Raw genomic sequence first — 17,550 nt, forward strand, 5'->3', positions numbered from 1 at the left:
TTATCCCAACTTTTTTTCTCTAGTGCCATTTGTCTCCAATTTGCATAGTTTTGTGCCTAAGCATTGTATTAGTCTAACTAAATAAGATCTACTGCATTAATCTTGTCTAAAAATGAATTGCCTGATAATCTAGGCAATTAATCTCCTTGTAAACTCATGTTGTATTTAAATCACTTTCCATTTGGCTTCCCGTTTCTGCAGTTCTTTAAAATGCCTTCCAAAGTCTGTATGCTACTGAGATCACAGAAAAATTGCCCTTTTTTACTTTATGTTTGTGCATTTCTAGTTATTCCATTTAATAGATTCAGTTACTGTCCTTCTTACTGGACCTGTAATTTAACATTCTAGTCCCTCCTGAAATGGGGATTATTTCCTTCTATATGGGTATATTTACTGAAGGGGTTTTTCATATCTCAAATAAAATAATTTCCACATCTATTCTTCTGTTCTAGTTATCTATTAACCTCTCCTTCATGCTCAGCATTACCTTTATCAAAATCTGAGAAAGAATATTAATCTAATTCCCATAACAACTTTGACTAAAGTGTTACTGATATCCATAAGAAAATTTGGGTAAATTCAATTCTGAAAGAAGGCAATCTGACTTATTACTGTACATTAAAGCCATGTAAAAATATTTAGTTTTTCAGAGCTAGAAACTAGAGAGTTTGAACTGAGAAAACTGGGAGATTTATTTGAGTCCAAAAGTCCAAAAACAGAGCTTGAGAAACAACAGAGGAAGTTGAAAAGAAAGAGCTAGCATCAGTTTGGTCTGGATGTCATCAGTTTTGATTTTTGCCTTAAATTTACTACCCATATCCAAAAACATCAACATTTGAAAGCATTATTCAACCCAGATTGGTGGAGCATCTGTTCCCTAGTAGGTGTAATTTCCATCACTTTCAGCCAAGATCCTCTTCATCTTTGCTTGCCCAATCACCACTTCTGCTCTTGGACCAAAATGCTTAAGCCACAGTCCTGTTGGTTCTCCACATAATGGTGAATTGACCCTTCCCTCCACTTTGCAGACAGTACAGGTGCAGTTTCCTGTACCACCCTTAACTCTACACTACAAGCTAACTGCTGGCATCACCAGTGACTCTGAAATTACCCTTCATTTTGAGGTATCCAGTCTTTCTGTAACAGTATACCAATTTCAGCAGAGCTAGTAAGCACAGGTCTCTGCAGGAAGAGAACAATCCCCACCCACTACTCCGAATCACAGCTGAAGGACCAGGAGCTGGATCTGTGGGGACCCCAGCAGTCCCAAATGGATGTAGGAAATGCTGATGAGAGACTTGAGCCTCTCTCCTACACTTAGGTGTCTATCTGTAGTCAGGGCTGGAAGCCGTAGGAATCAGATCATAAACTCATCCTGGTTTAAAATAATATTTACTTATGTACAAATATGCTGGCACTGAGAGCATGTACCCAAGGAGTGGAATGGACCATTTTAACAACTTACTAACCTAAATTGGCATTCTGGTGCCCAGATGCCCATCCTAGGGCGTGTTTAAATTTATTAGCATTTGCTAAGTACAGCAAAGGCACAGGACCACTAGCTTTTAATTAATAGATTTACTAATGTTAAGATCTAAAGAATACTTCACAAGCGTGACCTACTGTTGCAGGTTACCTGAGGGAAGATTTTCCCCTTATTTAGCTTGTTTTAAGAGACTAACTCCTCAGTTTCTAAATCCCCTAGGAAAAAACAAAATCAAATTTCCTGACGCTATGATCAAAACTATTTGTATATGTTTGAGGGCCATGAAACACATGCCCTGTACCTCAGAGAGCCAGGAGGAGAGACCCATGGCCACCACAGGACGCAGCTGAGCTGAGGCACTGACTGCTGTGTCCAGTGGCAGCCTCATCAGGGATACCTGTTCTCTGGCAACGCCTTGCTGCACTACCCACTGGTCATGCTGAGACTGTGTGTGCACGAGCAGGGATGAAATTTCTACCTCCCTGACCCTTATGAAGAAATGTTTCCACAAAGATGTGAAGACTTGGAGGGCAGAAGAAAACCCAGTGGCCTCCCAAGCTGATTTTGTCTGGGTCACATTATATATTCTGGCACACAGTCTATTGCAAACTGTTTGCATGCCATGTGCAGTTCAAGCCACAACCTGGGTCCTGCGTGCCCTGATGTCATTGATCAGCAAAATTGTCAGTTATTACTTGTGTCAGCAATAACAACAGCCAAGTCTTCAATAACACATAGCAATCATCCATAATTTAAATGAGGCCATCTACAAAATAATACTGCTAAGTCCCATATACAGCTGAATTGACAAAGGAAGAGACCATAGTAATTTATTACAAATCTGCCAGGAATCCCTGGATAGGTAACCAGCATGAACATCCACTAACATATCCAAAAAGCATGGCTGGCTGTAACCAATCCTTTTGTTTGAGAGGAGGAGACTGGCTTTTGCTCTAGAACAGCTTTTACACCTTGGGAAAGCTATAAAGTTTCTCAGATTCTCAGCCATATATATATATATATATATATATATATAAAAGCAGAATTTGGTTTGGCTAAGATTGCCTTCAAGTCTCAGCCTGTAAGAACAGACACACTTAAACCATCAGAGGGCTAAGTGGCAAGCTAAAAGCACACCAGTTTTGTATTTGTGCCTGTAGTACACAAATATCTTCAGTGTACAAATCAAGACACAACCAACTAAAGGGGCCACTGAGACTGTTATGAAAGATCATGGGAAGAAAAGGTCCCAGCATATCAGCCACCTAATCAATGGCAGGGGTTTTTTCCTGTATGTATCACTGAAAACAAGGGGTTTAGGGAAGGCTGATATGGAGGACAGTAACGGGGCACATATTTTACCATGGACTCCAAAAGAGGTTCAATTTCACTGGTGCTTGCATCACATCCTTTGCTATCAGAGTTGCAAAACGCTCTCAGGAAATTTGAAATATATACCACAGAAGAAAGGAAACTGGGTCTGAGGAAAGAGTTTGGAGATGAGGGCACATCTTACAAATTGTCAGCTCAGACTAAAGGACTTGGAAACCAAAACAGTGGGAATTATGAAAGAATTATTTTTCCAGAAAAAGAATATACAACAGGACATTTAGAAATGTGGCATACCTGTTCTGAGAAAAGGTATAAACAGGTTCTTCCTAGGTACCTTCCCACTTAGTAGCCAGAAGAGGATTCATTTGGTAAATACATTCTTTTAAGTATTAGTTTCTGATTAAAGTCTCACACACATTTTGCAGAAGAAAAGAAGTGATTTCTAATTCTGGAAGTATTTGAAGTATCTGAAGTTTTTTGTAAAGGTACAATAATAACAGTCCAGAAGCAGCACATCATCATTTGTGACTAATCAGCAAATTCAGCTGGCACATAAATTGACAAGAAATGTCATCAATGTAAATTAACTTTTTCAAGCCATTAGAAAAGAGCACCAGCTTCATGTTACAACAGAAAGAATGGCTCCGTTTTGGAAAGTCATTCACTATCATGCTATAGACAATGACCCCTGTCAAAAGATTTAACAAAGTTCACAGGTCAATGCAGTGGGAGGATCTCTGCTGTCCTGACTTTTAGTAATAGCCTAATCATGCAGAAAAAGTTTTAAGTGTTGATAATTTAGTGAATGAAATTCATGCCTTTTGACCCTGAATGAAGAGGCAAGGGAGATTCATCTTGTCTTCAATTAAGTTTAAAGCTATTTTTAAACACCTTATCTGAGCCAAGCATCACAGGATCCCAGTATTTTTAATGCAGTTTTCAAGCTGTATCATAAATTAAATCTGCAGATACTGGGTGTTGGGAAAAGTTTTTCACACAACAGCCGTGAAATCCTGATCCTGCTGAAGTCAATGGGAGTGCTGCCATTTCTTCAACAAGGTCTGGATTTCAGCCATATTGTTTAAAGTCTCTGAGCGCTGTCTTGGCTACGCTACCCACATGCTGTTCCCAATGGGTTCATTGGCAGAAAAAAAAAAAATACTGCGTAAATGTTGAATATTGCAGCTGAAGAAGGGACAATATCACCATCTGAAGAATATGTCTGACTTCAGTTATGAAATTTCTAAGATGCAAAAACCATTTCATTAGGTTAAATTAATTGATAAATGGCACACAACCCATCAGCACTGAAACCATTGTCAGCTTGTGTTAAGATGTTACATGAGTGTTTAATAGCACCCTAAGAGTGAGGAGCCACATGGGTTAGTAGTTAGCACAGCAGAAAACTACAAAGCTCATTTATTCTGTGAACTGCATAGATCAGAGTCAGACCCAGGAATTGCTGCCCTAAAAATCTAGGGTAAAGATACCCTAAAACCAGAGAGTGCCTATCTGAGATTTCAGCAAAGACAATAGAGTTAGTCGTCCATACACCTTCTTTTCTTTGTGTAGTTGAGATGAAGGGGCTATGCCATATGTATGCAAAGCCACAACCCAGACTTTTGCAGACTTCAGACCACTTTGCTGTGGAGCTGCAAAGAGCAGTGCTGTGTCCCAGAAAATACCATCGCCAAGGCCATAGCAAGGGGGCAGAAGAGGAAGGGAATTGTATCCCAGCTCTGCTGCCTTTGAGCCTGCAGGCAAAAGGAGGCAACTAGAAGGCAACAGGGACCAGAATATCTCTCTAAGTCTTTCCCCATAGTTTAGACAATTTTGGGCCAGTAAAAATTGCCTTTGTGATTGAGCTTGTTTGGCTCTTAGGGGTGTTTTTACTCTGCCAGTGTTTTTACGCTAACTGGTGTACTCCACCTGAGCTGCACCTGCAGAAAAGGAGCTCTGCCTGCCTGGTGACTTTGTGTTCCTGTACAGCAAAGCATTCTCAGTGTAGTCAGAATCTTACTCACATGGTCATTTTAAACACCTCCCCAGTTTCAGTGGAATGATGTGTCTATACAAAATTAAATAGTTAATGTCAAGTGTCTGCAGAACAGAGCCTAAAGGTAGAAGAAAAGCTTATACTGGAAATAGCTGTGACATAAATTGTTTCTATTTTGCCTTTAGCTAGAGTAGCATGTCTCTATTATCATTATTTTTTCATCTTAACATTATACCGCTGAAGACTTAGGGTAGCATACCTATTAATTATATTTTTACACTACTCTGGTTCTGAGTATGCCCCAGGTTTGACCTGCTAGAAGTCACAGCCCTCCAGCTACCATCGACCTTCCTGCTATCCCATACGGCACGCCGGCGGTCTGCCTGTCCTGCCCATCCTCCAGACATTGGAGAACGATGAGGTGTAGCTCATACTATTCCTTCCCCGAGACCAGAAATCATCCCTGAGCCAAAGCCGGCCACATGTTAGCTGTTAGCGATGGCTGCTTATAAATAACATGTTAATAGCTTTAAAGTTTTTCCTGGGCTAGGCGTTCTGCTTTCCGCTTTGATAGAAGCATGTTTTTGTTTGGGGAGGGTTTCTCAAGTACATGTTGGGATCTACCGGCCGAGCCAAACTAAATCAAGCTCACGACGTGTGCATGTGTGTGTGTCTGCGTGCAACAGGCAGCAGCAGTTTAAAGCCCCAGTCTGGCACACCCTGTTCAGATCATTTTCCCCTTGAAGTCTGCCTCCTCTTTGTATCCTGTCCTCTTTATTTCTCGCATGGAAAAAAAAATCTCTTCCTGACTCAATTTCCTACAGGGCAAATTAATTAGAAGGGGCTGTTGGTTTCCCCTGGAGCACGTGTAACATGAAGGAAACTCTGAATGTGACACTAAAGACCAAAAAGGCCAGAAATTCAAAGTCTTTTTGATACCCCAGGTTTTAAGAGTACTAACACAGACATGTCTGATCTTGCCCAATAAAAATTGGGGGTCTGCACTGGAAGGGTCCATACTCTCAGGTCCCCGAGGCACGTCTGTAGGGGGTATAGTGCACTCTGCAGCAGTGTCCTGAGTATGGCTGGGGCAGCATAGATAGGGTCTACATCCTTAACCCCTTCCCCAAGTGATGCCTCCAGCACAGCGGGGCGTTGAGCAGCATCCCTGGCTGCGAGGAAGTGATTGCCTTCAGGCAGCCTGGGACTGACCCAGGTGGCCGTACACATCAAATCCAAGGCCTCCATGGGACCTTTTCCAAAACCGTTTCCAGCACGGGCCTTTCTGAGAGCACAGACTAGGCTGCATCAAACACCACATACAAGCATTAGGCCCTGAAAACGTATAGACGTATAACTTCTTCACCGAGGTTTCCCAGCGGGCTGCATCATCCTGGGGCAGTACACTGCCTGTCGGGACAGTTACGGCTCTGTCCTGCTTTGGGAGGAGAGGATTTGGGTATGGTCATTTCTCAGGGGCTTAAACAACCCGAGTGCCAAGAGCTGCCAGCAGGAAGGCACGGCCAAGAGGAGCTCCGCTCGATGCTGCCTGCCACACAACCAGAAGCAAGCGCTGCCACGGGGACGCAGCTTTGGGAGGACTTTTTGGGGCTGAGCAAGCCAAGCAGAGCACTGTGTCATATGGAGCAGCAGGAGCTCCCACCTCATTAAGATGAAGATGCTTAATAAGAGAGCGCCTGCCTCCTAACCCCTGTGGGAAGCACCCTGCCTACCCCACAGCCCGGCGGGCAGACCCGCCTGCCCCGTACCCCAGGCTGCTCTGCTTTTACACCAGCACTGCTGCCCGGGTACCCGTGCCACAGCAAGGGCAGAAAAGCCAGCCCTCACCCAGGTCCAAAGGCACAGGGAGAGCAGCCGGACTCGTCTGGGTGCTGGCACCACTCAGAAATGAGTCACCAGCCATCCGTCATTTGCGCTGGAGCAAACGAGAGCAGCATCCCTACACCACCTCTTCATCGAGAATAACCTCTCTCTCACAGGCAAGATGCTCCTCTTCCCAAATATACCAGGCTTCTAGCAAAGAGCTCCTGAGCAAAAGTTAAGAAACATACCCTGGCCTTCAGGCTCCTCCTTGGGCTTTGTCATTAGCCAGTGACAAGCAACTCATTAAGAAATATTCTGTATTTTTTCTGTAGGTTCCTGTCTTGGCACTTGTAAGATTACCGCATGTGACAGGGCGGATGGGCGTTAGCCTTTTCAGCCTGACAGCTATGCGTACGGATTGCTGCTTGAGCCACAGGGCATCTTCTGAAAGAAATCATCCTCGCAGAGCGTGATAGATGGACAGAAACTTGAAACATCTGTGAAGGTTATAAAAATCCCATGTTAGGAGCCCGTTTAGAGTGACGAAACACCGTGTCTGTGAGACTGATCTATAGGGGCTGCCCTCTCCATGCTGATCTGCTGTGGTGAGTGGGGGTTCAGCTGTCCCTCTCCACACTTACTTGTTTCTTTTCATTAGGATGACTGAGACAAGCTGGAAACTACAAGTGGAAGTTTATTCTGTGCTTTGCTGTAGCCCAGGCAAATTCAGAATGCCAACTGATTTCAAAGGAGACTTTCCTCCTAGGGACTGGGCTTCTATATAGTATATTTATTATTAAAAAAAAAAATAAAAATTGGTCACAGCTGTGGGAGCTTAAGAGATGTCTGCCATGTAGATTTCTACTGCCCTTCCATATTTTTAGCGCTTTAAAATATGTTTGCCATCTGTTCCTGCCACAGCATTGAAAACAATCACAGTGACTCTTTACGCAGAGGCCTTAGGATGGAAGTTGAATGGAGCCCACTAGATCACAAGTGACATGATGCCAAGTACAGTGAATATAATGAGTGTGTGGCCAGATTTTTAAAGAGCGCTGTTTGTAACCCCCTTCCCTCCAGTGCTAAGGGTCATTTATATACATGTGTCAGTACAAAAATGTGCCTTTAAGAACCAGGCTCAGAATGCAAATAGTTGAAGCAACTGGTTAAAAGGCCTGAAGTTCAATGCTGTGTTTTACCCTATTACACACATCTCAATTTCTAACCAGTCAATAGGCAAAAAGACAGAAAACAGATCAGAAACAGAGGACATATATTATGGCAATGTAGAAATGAACTTGTATCCTGAGAGGAATTTTTCCTTTCCCCCAGCTCCACAGAGAACGACAGCTGATAACGCGTCAGGTCTTTGCCAAATGCACTGCACTGAGCTAATATTGATGAAGTGGCTTTCTGTCTCCTCCAAGTCAAATACCATGCTCCTGGCCAAAATATTTGTTATTACTCAAAGACGAGGTTCTCAATTTCCTTTGATTTCTAACATACAGGCAATCATCTGCTTCCATTTTTTAATTGCCCTCATTTCTCATTTTGTTGGAAAACTGGCTCTCAGCCGGATCCTTAAAGATCCCTCAATGATGACAAACAACAGCAAAGTGAAAGCAGATGACCTCTTTCCATTATCTAAACAGTATTAGATGGTGGATGAATGCTATTTTCTTTGGGGTTTTGGGGGCGATCATACTGCTAGGTGCAACTACATTTTCAAGTAGGTCAACGACATTGCACCAACTTGCTTAATACAGAGGGTACCTTTATTCTTCACCTTTGTTGTCTTCCCGGAGTTACATATTAGCATTTCTATTCATTTTAGCTGTCCATATTTTTAAACATCTGCCACTCCCTCTTGTAGGCTGGATGATGAAGCATGCAATCATGCTGCTCAGTTCTGGGCACACTGCAAAGAATTCCTTCCCAGTCTGACATTAATGTGAATGTAGAGTGATTACAATCACAGCACTGAAGTTTCATTGTGGGAACTAGACAAAGATGAGAATCAAACTCAGAATCAAGGTATTTCAAGCCAAAAACTACCCTCCCCAGTTGGTTTTGCTGTTCCAAGAGGTGATAAACTCTTAAAGGCTCCAGGTCTGTGCTGCGTTATTCCTCACACTGTGCACAAATATTGTATACAAACATACAGGAACCCTGGGAAACAGAGACTTGCTATTTGTCTGGCACTTTTAATATCTACTCATACATTTCTCACACTGCAGAAACATAGAAATATCGCATTTTACCATGACAATATATCTACCACAATAAATGAAGCACTGGTGGCCCAATTCCTTCTCTCTTAAGACCAACGCAAAATCCATTGTAAACAAGGCCATTAGGTTTTACCACTAAAGACCAGGGGACTTAGGCCTGAATCCAAGGCCAAGACCCTCAGCTGATATCGACAGAATTATAGAATATTAAACAGCTCTCCAGATTTTAACAGAACTACACAATTTCCAGCACTTTTTTTCTCTAGTCCTAATTGTCTTAGGTGCTTTTTTGGACCACACCTATTACAGTCACATAATATACAATATACCTACTTCATTCATTATTTATTTGACATATTTATCATTCATTTTGTGTACACTGTGGAAGAGACTCCCAGGGCCAGTTCCCCATGTTTGAAGCTTTGCAAATGCCCATTCCATGTTCGAAGATGTCTTGAACATGACTCCACATTTCAACCATCCCTTCCTGGACATTTAAACTACTCTGACACTGCACTGGAAGCATACGAGCCATGGATATAATTTTAAAAAACTTCCTGAAAGTTTCTTGGTGAGAAACTCTTGATCTCAATCATCTCTTTAGATATGAGGTTTGAGGAATGTAAAAGTACTGAGCAAATCTGCTGCTTAAAGCCGCAGACCAAGAAAAGCATTCTTCCTCCAGAATTCACTGGCACGGTGCAACATTGCATCACTCCTGACCACGGACTGCACTCTGTGCTATCACAGAGTCCTAACCACCCAGCAGTGCCACATCATTCCACAGATAACCTTCCCATGTAATGACTGTATATATTTTTTAAAGTTGTTCACAAGCTATTTCCTAATTTGCATCTTCATAGTTCCACGTTTTAAAAAAAAGTTTGGTAATCTTATCTTTCATGTTTGCCAGAAATCACAAAGTCCTTTAACAGACAACCTGGTATTGTGGAATTTGGCAGATAAGCATACATGCTTTATTTTCCCATCTCAATTGCAGCACTGAGGTTTCAGGTCTTACTCTTGCCCCATGTCACTGCCCAGATCTTGCTCATCATAGACAAGGCAACCAGTATACCCTTCTTATGATAAAACTAAGCAATTCCGCTATGATAAGTCAAAGACTTATGTTCAGCAAAGCAGTCATGTTTGTGAAATGGCTTAAAGCCTATTTTTTTTGGAAGATAACTTTCCTAACATGTTAAATTCCTCCACCTTGCTGATTGAACAAGCCCTAGAAAGGGGGCAGCCATTTCTTTTTAATGCTTTTTTAAGTGGTCTTTTCCTGGTGGTGAACAGAGGGGAAGTATAAGTCCAAGTAGTGTGCAATCATATCATTATTTCAGTACTCCTCTACAAATGGGAATTGTAGTGGTGCCAGATTTTCTATAGACAGAAAACAAAATTCTTGCAGCCATATGCTAGACATGACATGTTTTGAACTGAATGCTGGGTTTGATGCAAATACTACGCTGATGGACACGTTCTTTTCTCTGTGTGCTTGATTTGCTAACACAGACTCGAATTTGCAAGGGCATCCTTGTGTAAGGGTTTTTTCTCCTAGTCATTTACTATCAGCTTCTCCAGATTTTTTGCTAGAAGTTTCACTCCTTGTGTAAAACATCACTTCATAGAAATGCAGACTTCTTTATTCAGGAAAAAAGAGGGGAAAAAACCTGAAAATGGAAATAGAGGCTAGCTTCACAGCTGTCTATGGTTTGTATGAATCCAAAAGACATTTTCCTGCAAAATATCACTGTTGAATCCCCCCATTAAATTATACGTAACCTGATTTATTCTTTCAGTGTCAGGCAATTTGTTGTGCTGGTTTTAGTTGAAGCTCAAATCTGGAGTCTCATCTGTCCAGGAAGACATTTACATTTTTGCAATGACTTAAGCCTTATTGAAATTCATGGTATCAAAATAGTTGTCTGATTGCCTTTGGGCATTCCTTGATAAATTTTGTCTTTTTGCAGAGAAAATTCTCTTGCAAATCTTTCCTGTGCATTTTTGTTCTTTACAGAATGATGCAGCACACCTACGGGAAAAATCAATTTTTTCATTGGTATTTGAAGATCTGTTTCTTGGTTTTGTCATTACTGTGTGAAAGGTTGTTAAAATGCATACTGGTAGCAATGACTTTTTGCTGTAAAGTCACCCTCCCACCATCCATCCCCCTTTAAAGAGCAGCAGTGAGAACAAAATCTGCTCTGTTATGCAGACAAGGCTTTGACTCAAACAGCTCACCCAGCTGAAGCATCTGGTTGCTGCCTACACTAAATTTCATTCTACGGGCCAGGTGACCGATAATTAATAAATCAAATCTTCACTAAATCTTTCAGTTATCTTTCATCTTTTTCTGAAAATTAAACTGTTCGAGTCTGAAGTCCATTCGAGCCATTAAAATGGAGAACTTGCCATTTCTACTTCATACTCCAGCGGGTTTTTAATCAGCCATGAATGGCAGCGAGGAGCCAATGCTAGAAGCAGACTTTCTGCACAACGTCCACTGTTCATTTTTGGATGGGATCTTCTACAAATGCTCCAGAAGCGACTGCCCAGAGTCGCATTAGAGGCAGCAAATTTACAGGCGTGGTTGCCCTCTCACTTCTGCCGAAGACACCGAGAGAACAGACACCTTCCACTTCTGCTGTTACCACAGGGCAAGTTTTCATTTACTCCAGCTGCTTCAAAAAAACCCCAACCTATTGCACATATCAGTGTGCACGTTCACCATTATCAAAGAGTTTTCTGAATTATTCTCTCTTCCCTGCCTTATTCCCTGCTTCTGCACCCCAGATAAGAGCACTGCACCTCGCAATGTGCACGCAGGTACATGAGCATGACAAGAGGAAGATGAATAAAAAGCTGCTACGCCAAAGTAAGGCTAGAGAGAGGGGAGTGGAAACCTGTGTTCCTTTCCCTGGTTTGGAAGGGCAGGGCTGTTAATGTTCTGAAGTGCAATGAGGACATCCACTTGTTCCTGTTACTGTTGGGAATTGTTCATGTTTTCCCCTGGGTTTGTAAAGCACCTCTCACAGTGGCACCTTCCAAGTCTTTGCTGGTTCAGGTACTGTCTCACCCCCAATGTCAATGATAGAAACCCTGTCTGTGATTACGTGGACACTGCCATTCCCAGCCTTCATGCTACATTTCTTATCTTCATATTTTGTAACTTTAAATAGGTCCTAATGGACGTAAGACCAGTTTTCTCTCGGTGTGGGTGATGGTCTGGTTTTTAGAACAGAAATGAATCTATCCACAGGTCTAAACCTGAGGTTGTGTTTAAATACTTGCTGGGCCAGGTTGTGATTAACCCTTGCAGAAAGTTCTGCTAAAAGGTAACAGGCAGCAACAATAAAACCCACTAATAAATTTTCATTAATGTTATAACTTTTTCTTTTTGAACAATTTCTACCAAAACCAGTTAGTTTCATCTTCTTAGGCTTCACCAGGAAAACAGTTTATATTTTCAGCTGATATGATCAAGTGCAAAATCCATGTCTGCTGAAAATACCCCATGTATCAGTTATTATCTTTTTCTTTACCTCTGACATATATTTCCATGGCCAGAACTCATCTAAATACTTGTCAGTTAGGCTGGCTTTGAGCATCTACTTATACCAAGATGCAAGCAGACAGGTCTGTGACCATGCTGCCAACTCCGAAGCAGGAGCTGAACAAGAGCGGAACAAAAATACAGTGCTTAACTAGTAGAGTTACAGTGATGCAAAATGTACAGTTAGTACTAACAATAGCAACCAAGAGCAGACAGATTCATCCAGAAGATGTAAATAAAATTATAGATTTAAGCACCTCTCCTCCACTGGGGGGGTTGGGAACATTTAACCAATACAACAATATATGAAATTGTGAGAAGAAAACTGCAGTGTATAACATGGACACTATTTCAATCATTTTAAAGGAAGCTTGTTCAAACGGAGCCTTTGAAAGCTACTGTGGAAGCAGGGGGGTGGGAAGAGAGCGCCTGGAAATTGCAGATGGGAAATCTGACGCTCAGATTTAAAAGTGAACAGTGTCTGGTGTCTATAATAGCTACAAATGAAGGCAATCAATACTATGTATGAAATATCACTGTAATGCTCTATAGTCTTAGATATCGCTAAATGAATACAGATGGCATGTCTTCATCTGAAGTACTTTGATCAGATGGAATATAACATAGATTTTTTGTCCCTAACAAAGCTCAACTCAAAACAAGATACAAAATGGAATAGGCCAGAAGGTCACGTTAACCTTGTGGTTTTATAGCAAAGTGCAGTGGGAGACAAAAATGGCCCAATGTTTAGAAGTTTTGCACATGGGTAGAGCCAGAAAGTCTGGCTGCTATCTGTTATTCTAGCATTAGCAGGCAAAGGAAGAAGCGTTAATGGGGGTTTAAGGCAAAGATTGGTAACTTAATAGTGGTGAACCAATATGTCTGTCACTTCTGTGTTCATTAGTTTGATCAAGCTGTCAAAACCTTAGGAGACTGAATGATGGAAATAAATCTATCAATTCCCATTTAACAGCCAGCACTATTTCTATCTGTGTACAGTCTGCTTCAGCATTCTCCACCGGTGTGGGACTGTAGCAGTGTGTCAGATGCTGCAGCATTTCATACACAGGCCGTGACAGGCTGTTGAATGCTTTGAAGATGGCAGAAAAAGACTGATCTGTCAGTTATATGTTATGTAGAGAAAATATTGAGAATTCAGACATATCTTCTGAAAACATCAGTAAGTTTAATAGAAGCATTTCCATTCAATGCAAACTATAGCAATAACATAGCTGCTTCAATGTCATATCATTTTACAAACATCAGTGGATGTGCTTTCCCAGCAGCCTTTCGGGATACATCAGAGACATATTTATGGCTCTTTGGCAAACAGAAGCAGAACGATTCATTCTGCCAAAGACAGCAGCCTGAATCTGAGCTTATGGCATCCCCTATTTTTGTACCAATCAAACAGTGAAGTGCCTGGCAGAGCCAGCTGTCTGCTTGCAGGCACAAGGCTGGGGCTCTGGAGACTCCTGAGATCCTGACATTCATTTCCAAATCAGGATACCCTACAAATGGAAATGATTCTTCCAAATGAGAGGCCAGCCTTCACCAGAGGATGTCGGCACCATCACCTACAGCCCTGATGCTCAGGTCTGCCATGTGTAACAGACACTAGTGCCGTCCCCAAGTTGGACCGAGTAAGGGATTTCTGTAGAAATACCATCATTACTTTCCTGTGAAAATCAGTACCCTGCCCTCCATACCTTGATGACCTCTGAAAATACTTTTTCCCTATTTTTTGTGGAAACCCGTAGATGTCAACAAGCATTGCTGCTTCCACAGAGTGTCATTATCATCGCTATAATAAACAATCTTTATGGCCTCAAGCTAAATGTAATATTTCAAAGTTAAAGAGCCCAAATCAATACTTTCATTATCTGCACTATAAATTATCCATTAATGGAAGCTCATTAGGAAAGGCACCCTCTTTTTCTCCCTGCACCTCCGAGTGTTGCTCTGGGCTCACAGCTGGCACTGTAGGCTCTATGGCTTTATGGAAAGTGTTTTCCTTAGAAATGGCCGAGAAGCCTGCCGGTTCAGGGCTTTGGAAAGCGAGAAGGGAAGAAGGAAAGGGAGCAGCCAGAGCTCTTTTCCTCTTTCCTTTAGGCACAGGGGGAAGGTAAGAAATAGGTCATGGCAAACTACTCACCTGCTTTGTAAGCTTCTAGGAGGAATGAAGCTGATTGGAACATTTCTCTTTGAAAAAGAGAGAGTGCACCAGGAGCACATTCTTCCTCCTCGTTCAAACAAGAAGTATTTAACTCAGTTGCCCCCAAGAAGCAGAATTTGGAGCTTGAAATCCACAAAGTGGTCACCACAGCTAGATTAAAATACCAGAGGATATTTAATTCTGCTGATTTTACTGAATCTTTTCTCAGATCTCTGAGGTACCCACTAATTCCACCAGAAAAGCGAACAATAGCCAAAGTTGGTAGGTTTGAGTATCAGATGACTTTTTATGCATGTTGAGCTAATTAAGGTAAAAGAGGAAGTAGATTACTTTAATCAGCTATTTTCCTAACATGAAGAACCCCAATATTTCATCCACATTAATAATTCAGCTGAATTTAAAAAAAAAATTTACATTAAATTTTATTGGGATTAAACTAGTTTATTTAGAAAAGGAAGATAAATCCAGAATATAATGATGTTAGTTCAAACCACAGTATTGAAGGGAGCCTTTGCTTCCTGAAGCCCTCTTTGCTGGTAGCCATTGGCACATTAGTATAGGAGTTCAAAGCCGTCATAGCTCTGACACATTCAAGAAAACTGGAAACTAGTAATGTCATGTAACCATATAGCTGGGTATTTTGCATTGCCTTCACCTGTGCTTGAACTCATCCTGCCTGACCATATACCAGCTAAACAGAAATAAACATGTAAAAGGAAAAAGTAACAGATAACACAAAGCTGGGGAAGTGACAAGAAAACTCACTTCAGCAAGTTATGTTGTCTGGTTAAGACACAATGAGAAAATGTGGGAGCAAGTCTGCATTTTTCACCATCCATGTGCTGCCCAGACAGCCTACAAATGTGCAAGTTCATGGTCTGTAAAAATGTTCCTAACAAGCATTTGTATTTGGTTTGGGGTTTTTTTCCAACTTGCTATCCATGTATGTGCCTTTTAACATATTCCTGATGAAGGAGAAACTGGAGAAAGTAGCTGCAATACAATACAAAAGGCTTCTTTAATGCCCAGAGCATCCCAAAGGCTAGGTTTCTGGGACCGTTGAAAGGAGCAGCACAGCAATGGACATTCCTCAGGAGCGGAGGCCCCTGGCCCCTTCAGAGCCAGCACAGGCTCCAGGGGCAGGGTCGCTGGAGCTTCCAGAAAGCCACAAGCTCCAAAGACTCAGAGAAGTACGTCAAAGGTATTTATAACTGTTCAACATTTGACTGCAAGTCAGAGATGCGGCACATTGGTTTCAGCTGCCCTCCTGGGAGCGAGGGGTGCGAGACACGCTCCCGCTGCCACGTCACGCTGGAGAGCTGCCCCAAGGACAGCCAAAACCGCAGCTACACACGTACCCAGGCTCTGTTCTTCTTTATGCAAAAAATAATTGGGGGGGGTGGGGGATCAGCTTCTTTTTCTTACGATATTAATAAAACTTTTTATTTTCTGAAACTGCCGCATCATGCAAGGCAGCTCAGCCTTTTTACAACTCTCCTAATCCTCAGCAAACCCTTCAGCCTAGACTTGAGGCTAAATGCTCTGGTTATATCCAGAAGTAGATTTCCGAACTATGACATGACAAATGAGTAATTTGCTTTATTTATATTGCCATAGTGCTTACAGTTATGCCCTTTGTGCCAAGCAAAGAAAGGAGCAAAGGTGCCACAGAAGATTTTAATTTGGTTGTGGAAAATACAGTTGAGTCACCTTCTGAAACTGAATTTCTAAGATAACAATTTCTTGGTTTATGTCAGTGACATACCAAACTTTCAATCTGTTTTCTTGACTGAAGCAAGTGCTTCTCAGGGAAAAAAGTGGTAAGTTTTTTTTCTTTCTGCAGAAATCCAGGTTGAGTGGAAAAATACTTTTCTTGAAGTCATTCAACCCAAACTTCCTCATTTTACTTGTATCAAAAATAAAAAGGAATTACAGAACCCTGTCCTCTTATTTACAGTGCAGAAAACTCACTTTTTTGAGGAATAATACAGGGAAGAATAATTGAGTTTCAAACTGTCTAATGTTTTCACCTGGAAATCACTGTGTCATTGAATAGAATCTATTTTGATCTTCTCCTTTTAACATTTGTTTCACTTTCTAACTTCCAGGTTGCCCACGTGTTCTCCTGCCTTTTCTTTCTCCCATGCAGCTCCATAACTGCACACCTGAATCACTGTGTCGGTGGCCATGGAGACACACAGCCGAGCATTGGGATGAATCGTTACCACATCCTACACATGCAGGAGTGGTAATTCCTTCCAAAATACTCAAAACAATGCTGTGTGCATTTTTCATCCAAAATTTTATACCTCAGCTTTCAACTGTCAGGTCAAATCTAAGTAAACTCTTGAAGGGAAAGGTAGCATGACTGTTCTGCTGTGCATGGCCTCTCCATTTCTGTTTTACCATTTGCCTTTTAATAAACCAATCAATATTAATGTATTTCAGACAGAAAGTTGATCCTCATATAATGTATAACTGGAAATTGCTTTGTTACCCCAAAACAGTGTGTCCTACACTCAGTATCTTAGCCAAGGTAAAGACTTATTTCTTGACCAATATTAACCCAATCCAAGAAAGAAAGCTGTTAAAATGATGCTTAAGAAACCAAGGGGCATGTCAGACAGCTGCTGTCATTAAATTCAGTGAGAAACAATCTGCAGTTGCTGAAAGCAATGAAAATGTGCAACATTCATTGTATTCTAGCTGTTCAAACTTGCCTTTTTGGTTCCTCCCTCTAATCTGTTTGTTGTCATAGCTTCTAACTTAAGTTTAGATCTGTATTGGATTTGCATGGCAAGCTTCTGGTAGCAGGGGGGCTACAGGGGTGGCTTCTGTGAGAAGCTGCTAGAAGCTTCCCCTGTGTCCAACAGAGCCAATGCCAGCCGGCTCCAAGACGGACCCGCTGCCAGCCAAGGCTGAGCCAATCAGCAATAGTGGTAACAC

The sequence above is a fragment of the Haliaeetus leucocephalus genome, unplaced genomic scaffold (genome assembly GCF_000737465.1).
Source record: "Haliaeetus leucocephalus isolate CR32 unplaced genomic scaffold, Haliaeetus_leucocephalus-4.0 Scaffold906, whole genome shotgun sequence".
Taxonomy (NCBI): domain Eukaryota; kingdom Metazoa; phylum Chordata; class Aves; order Accipitriformes; family Accipitridae; genus Haliaeetus; species Haliaeetus leucocephalus.